Source organism: Callospermophilus lateralis, chromosome 13, assembly GCF_048772815.1.
Source record: "Callospermophilus lateralis isolate mCalLat2 chromosome 13, mCalLat2.hap1, whole genome shotgun sequence".
In the NCBI taxonomy this organism is placed as follows: Eukaryota; Metazoa; Chordata; class Mammalia; order Rodentia; family Sciuridae; genus Callospermophilus; species Callospermophilus lateralis.
This window is the reverse complement of record NC_135317.1, coordinates 8,665,531-8,671,967: the sequence shown is the minus strand read 5'-3', so window position 1 is coordinate 8,671,967 and position 6,437 is coordinate 8,665,531. Positions and strand designations below refer to the sequence as shown.

Below are 6,437 nucleotides of genomic sequence, written 5' to 3'. Positions count from 1 at the left end.
GCTGGAAGCACCCAAATAAACACTGCTTCATATTGAATACCCTGGGGTCCCCTGTGTCTGTGTAAGAATCCCATGCAACATTGTATTCTGTTTTGTTTGAGGCAGAATCTCACTGATTTTATCCTTTTGTTTGCCATATATTTATAATGACCACTTGCTTAGAAGTGTTTTCATCCTATGAGAAGTGAATAGAACATCTGAAAACAGATTTTGAATACTCTTCAATAAATAGTAGTCTACAAAAACTGACATGAAAACCAACTCAAGTTTTAAGATCCTTCTTTTTAAAAACATTAGATATGTTATACTACTTAAAAATAACTTATCAAACTGATTCGTGATCATGCTTGCAACTCTTCTAAAATTAGTTTTAAAATAGTCTAACAGAGTTTATCTATGGAAAAAATTCAGATTACTTCTGCAGAAAGTGTCAACATGGCTGGAAGGTAGAACAGAGGTACAGAGCTTGCCGCATGTACAAGGAGTTTAACCCCTTGAAGTTTAACCCCCAACACTGCAAGAAAAGGAAAGGGAGAAGGAAGGAAGGAAGGAAGGAAGGAAGGAAGGAAGGAAGGAAGGAAGGAAGGAAGGAAGGAAAAAGAGGGGACAAGAGGGGCAGAAAAGGAATGAGTCATTAAAACAAAAAAAAGCAAGTGGTACAAATATAAATATATGATGTATTAGCTCTTTAAAATTTTTAGAGCTTTAGAATTTTAGTTACATCAAGATGGGTGATATTATGATTGTATAGAAGTTCTGCCTTGGCCTGGCCTAAACCAAATCAACAGGTAGTTGACCTGGAAAAGACTCCTCTCTGGTTTGATTGGGACAGGCTTGAACCTGTGATGCTTCAGGATGCACAGCATAGTGAAGGGGCCACGACTTCCCTGACAGGCAGCATGAGTGTGCTAGGTCCCTGGGAGCCCATTACCAGGGCTCCCCATGCCCATGCCCACAGTCCTCCCCACCTGCTAGTTTATAATGGTCTGCTCTGTTGCCTGGTGCAGTTTTGTTCCTGACCAAAGGCCTGTGTGTCCTGTTTTTGGCATGGCTGGGCATGGTGTGGTTGTAGACGGAGTAGCCAAAGTAGCCTTAGCATGATGAGGGGGAAAGAGCTACCCCTCAGCCCTACTTGGGGGTGGTCCTGGAAGAAGTAAGCAGGGTTGTAGTCTGCCTTGTCTGAAGACATGGAAACACACCGTAGTCCTTATAGCTGTCCATGGGAGTTGGTGATATGTACAGCTATTGGGTTTTTTGTTGTTCTCTTGTTTCTGTGGAGAAGTTATCAGTCTGTGAGAAGCAGGCATTATATGAGAAGAGAAAAAGAGCTTGCTCTTAAAGTTTCTGGACTAATTGAAGAAAAATGTGAAATACTTGAAAAAGTTAGACTTGTTCAAAAAGAGTATGAAGGCTTAGAGTCATCTTTAAAGGATGACATTTTGGAGAAGGAGTCGATAGAAGCAGAAAATTTGGAGGCAATATTTGAAAACCTGAATAGGTCTGTATCTAAACTTAAGGATGAAATACTCTTTCTAGAAAAAGAAGAGAAAAGTAAACATTCTCAACAGGATGAATTGATGGCAGATATATCAAAAAAGATTAAGTCCCTAGAAGATGAATCAAAATCCCTCAGATCACAAATACCTAAAGCTAAAACAACCTTGAAAATATTTCAAATGAATGAAGAAGGGGTTACAGTAGCAATAAAAGAGGCTTTCAATGAAAATTCTCAACTTCAGGAAAGTCAGAAACAGCCCTTAGAAGACATTGAAGTATGGAAAGAAAAAGTGAACAGCCTCAATAAACAGAAAATGACATTGGTACCCTCTAAAGTACATGCAGAACAAGTTCCAAGAGATAAAGAAAATCATATTAAGTTTCTGACTGAACACTTGCTGCAGATAAAAAAAAAAATGGGCTCCTGTGCTTGGAGACGTCCTAATAGATGAAGGTAACTTGGAGTTGGAAATGAAGAGTGAATCAGAAATTGGTGCTCACTTAGAAGATCAGCCAAAAGGGGCTTTGAAGAAACTGGTTTATGTTGCTAAGTTAAAGGCCTCTTTTAAAACCATAAAAAGAGAAAGTACTCAATTTTTTTACTTTATTATCTGAAGTAGGTAAACCAAAGAAAAACTTACAGAACACATTAAAAATCTTAAGACAGAACAAGCATCTTTGCAAGCAGAAATTACACAGTTTGTAAGTGACAACAAGAATCTTCAGCAGAAACTTAAAGTCATAATGAAACTATATCAAGAAAATGTAATGGAACTCCAAAGGAAATTAATAGGAGAGGAAAATTACCAGGTAGAGCAAGAGGAAAAACTTTCCAAAGTGGAAAAAAAGATCAGCCATACAACTAAACTGCTGGAGACCTATAGAAAGTGAGCCAAAGATCTTGAAGAAGAATTGGAGAGAACCATTCATTTTTATGAGGGGCATGTTATGTACTATGAGAAAAAAGCACATGGTAATGAGTTGGCAGCTCAGAATGCTGAAAGATACCACAATTATTTAAGGAAACAAAATGCTCACCAAAGACAAAAATTAACTAAAATGGAATTCAAATTTAAACTTGTAGAAAAAGATTATTCTGCACTTGATGTTTCAAATACAGCCTTTGGCAGAGCAATTTCCCCAAATGGTCCCTCATCATTGGGTCCACCTTCATGTGAAACAAGACCTTCTCATTAATAAAAGGAGGGTCTACTCATACTCTCACCTTTGGTGCCAGTGGGAGGAGGAAGAGGCTAAAGGGGTCCAGAGAATCCCCTGGACCATCTGACTAGCAATAAAAGAAGAGAATCAAACTGTGATAGGTTAACTGATCCTAGGGAGAATCTTCTGACACCGTGCACCTGGCACCTCCATGGGAACAGGCCAATAGGACAATTATCCCTCCACCAGGCCAACCATATTCTGATCCACAGCTTCCTCTACCAAGGTAAGATGAATTTTACTTTAATTCTGGTAAACCATCTGGATCAGCAGAACTCAGAAGTTCCACTATTCCCCCTTTGGATAAAATGGATGGGCCTACGTCTTCAGAAATGGAATCCAGTAATGATAGGGAATCCAGAAATGATACCAAAGTCAATCTTGGTGATTTCAATGTGCCAGATTCATTTCTCCCTGCTGAAAAACAAGCAACTGTCTCTGCCTTTGCTTTCTCACCTTTCCCTCCAATCAGAGGTTCATTGTTTCCAGTGGATCCAAGGAGTCAGTTCATGAGAAGAGGACCTTTTTCCCTCCACCTCCTCCAGGAAACATGTATGGAGCATGTAAAGAATATTTTCCACCGGGCCCACCACCCTCTCCTTTCCCAATGGTACCTTGGTGTTTTCCTCATTATCTCCCCCCAAGAGCTGGATTTCTTCCCCTGCCTCCCACCCCCACATTCTGAAAGTAGAAGTGAGTTCCCTTCAGGGTTTATTCCACCTTCAAATGAGCCTGCTACTGAACCTCCAGAAGCACAACAAAAAACCTGACAATATTTTTCATATGCCTTCAAAAGTAATCTCTCATTTTTAGTTTAAGTAACTGCTTTTACTTAAGTGATTATACTTTTGTTCCAATTGATGCTTAATAGAATTATAATTCTTAAGATAAAATGTTGTAAATAAAGATGGCTTATATATGAATCTGATGAGTAAATTTGTTTCCATTTTATCTTATTCTAGAGAGTATAACTTTTAATTTGATTAATCCACTATTATATGAGCAACAAACAGAGTTTTATATATGTAATCTTGCAGTGGAGGATATTTTAAACTCCAATCAAAGGGTGTCCCTTTATACAAAAAAAACATATTTACTGTGATTGTTGCAAATGTGAAAGTAACTCTATGCTAAATGAAAGATCTTAATTGATTTAAAGTCTTTTTTGGCATTGAAAATGCCAATAAATCAGCTAGTTTTTCCATTAAAAAAAATAATAACTAGAGCATATTAAGAGTAAACCAAAAAACACAATTAAACATGTCATGGAAATAGGAGGTAGTCATAAAATGACTCTGCTAAACTACTATAAAATGCTTGAAGTAATTACTCTCAATTTCAATATCACTGCAAATAAGGAGCAATTTGCAAAACTGCACTAATCCAGAGATGACACTTCAAACAATGTTTCCCTGATAGAGACCAAAAAAGAACATTTATTAAAAATACCCTAATTAAGAATTAGTGGTTAAGGTTTTTTCAAGTGTTAAATATGCTCCTCAGTTTTTTGTGAAGAGTATACATTTTAGACTAAAATAAATGCAGTAATATAACTTTCTTCTTAAATATAAGAAGCAGCTTTATCACAAATAATGGCCAGTGAATACATTTTTTTTTCTTTTATTTATTTATTTACTTTTATTGGTTGTTCAAAACATTACAAAGCTCTTGACATATCATATTTCATGCATTTGATTCAAGTGGGTTATGAACTCCCATTTTTACCCCGTATAGAGATTGCAGAATCACATCGGATACACATCCACATTTTTACATATTGCCATACTAGTGACTGTTGTATCCTGCTACCATTCCTATCCTCTACTATCCCCCCTCCCCTCACCTCCCATCTTCTCTCTCTACCCCATCTACTGTAATTCATTTCTCTCCCTTGTTTTTTTTTATTTTATCCCTTTCCCCTCACATCCTCTTATATGTAATTTTATATAACAATGAGGGCCTCCTTCCATTTTCATGCAATTTCCCTTCTCTCTCCCTTTCCCTCCCACCTCTTGTCCCTGTTTAATGTTAATCTTTTTCTCATGCTCTTCCTCCATGCGCTGTTCTTAGTTGCTCTCCTTATATCAAAGAAGACATTTGGCATTTGTTTTTTAGGGATTGGCTAGCTTAACTTAGCACAACCTGCTCTAATGACATCCATTTCCCTGCAAATGCCATGATTTTGTCATTTTTTAGTGCTGAGTAATATTCCATGGTGTATAAATGCCACATTTTTATCCATTCATCTATTGAAGGACATCTAGATTGGTTCCACAGTCTAGCTACTGTGAATTGTGCTGCTATGAACATCAATGTGGCAGTATCCCTGTAGTATGCTCTTTTAAGTTCTTCAGGGAATAGCCCAAGAAGGGCAAGAGCTGGGTCCACTGGTTCCATTCCCAGCTTTCCCAGGAATCTTTATACTGCTTTCCAAATTGGCCACACCAATTTGCAGTCCCACCAGCAATGTACAAGTGTACCCTTTTCCCCACATCCTCGCCAGCACTTGTTGTTGTTTGACTTCATAATGGCTGCCAATCTTCCTGGAGTGAGATGGTATCTTAGGGTGGTTTTGATTTGCATTTCTCTGACTGCTAGAGATGGTGAGAATTTTTTCATGTACTTGTTGATTGATTGTATGTCCTCCTCTGAGAGGTGTCTGTTCAGGTTCTTGGAGCATTTGTTGATTGGGTTATTTGTTTTATTATTGTTTAATTTTTGAGTTCATTGTATACTCTGGGTATTAGGGCTCTATCTGAAGTGTGAGGAGTAAAAATTGTTCCCAGGATGTAGGCTCCATATTTACCTCTCTTATTGTTTCTCTTGCTGAGAAAAAACGTTTTAGTTTGAGTAAGTCCCATTTGTTGATTCTTGTTTTTAACTCTTGTGCTATGGGTGTCCTATTAAGGAATTTGGAGCCCGATCCCACAATATGTTGATCAGAGCCAACTTTTTCTTCTATCAGATGCAGCGTCTCTGATTTGATATCAAGCTCTTTGATCCATTTTGAGTTAATTTTTGTGCATAACGAGAGAAAGGGATTCAGTTTCATTTTGTTGCATATGGATTTCCAGTTTTCCCAGTACCATTTGTTAAAGATGCTATCCTTCCTCCATTGCATGCTTTTAGCCCCTTTATCAAACATAAGATAGTTGTTATTTTGTGGATTGGTCTCTGTATCCTCTATTCTGTACCATTGGTCCACCAGCCTGTTTTGGTACCAGTACCATGCTATTTTTGTTACTATTGCTCTGTAGTACAGTTTAAAATCTGGTATCGCTATACCTCCTGATTCACACTTCCTGCTTAGAATTGCTTTTGCTATTCTGGGTCTTTTATTTTTCCATATGAATTTCGTGATTGCTTTATCTATTTCTACAAGAAATGCCATTGGGATTTTTATTGGCATTGCATTGAACCTATAGAGAACTTTTGGTAATATCGCCATTTTGATGATGTTAGTTCTGCCTATCCATGAACAGGGTATATTTTTCCATCTTCTAAGATCTTCTATTTCTCTCTTTAGGGTTCTGTAGGTTTCATTGTATGAATCTTTCACCTCTTTTGTTAGGTTGATTCCCAAGTATTTTAATTTTTTTGAGGATATTGTGAATGGGGTGGTTTTCCTCATTTTCATTTCAGAAGATTTGTTGCTGATATACAGGAATGCCTTTAATTTATGTGTGTTGATTTTATATCCTGCCACTTTGCTGAATTTA

General features: G+C 37.4%; 1 pseudogene; it reads left to right on the top strand.

Annotated features, from left to right (window-relative positions):
• The first annotated feature begins 435 nt into the window (after positions 1-435).
• LOC143379517 (melanoma inhibitory activity protein 2-like) lies at positions 436-3,488 on the top strand (annotated as a pseudogene).
• The last annotated feature ends 2,949 nt before the right edge of the window (positions 3,489-6,437 follow it).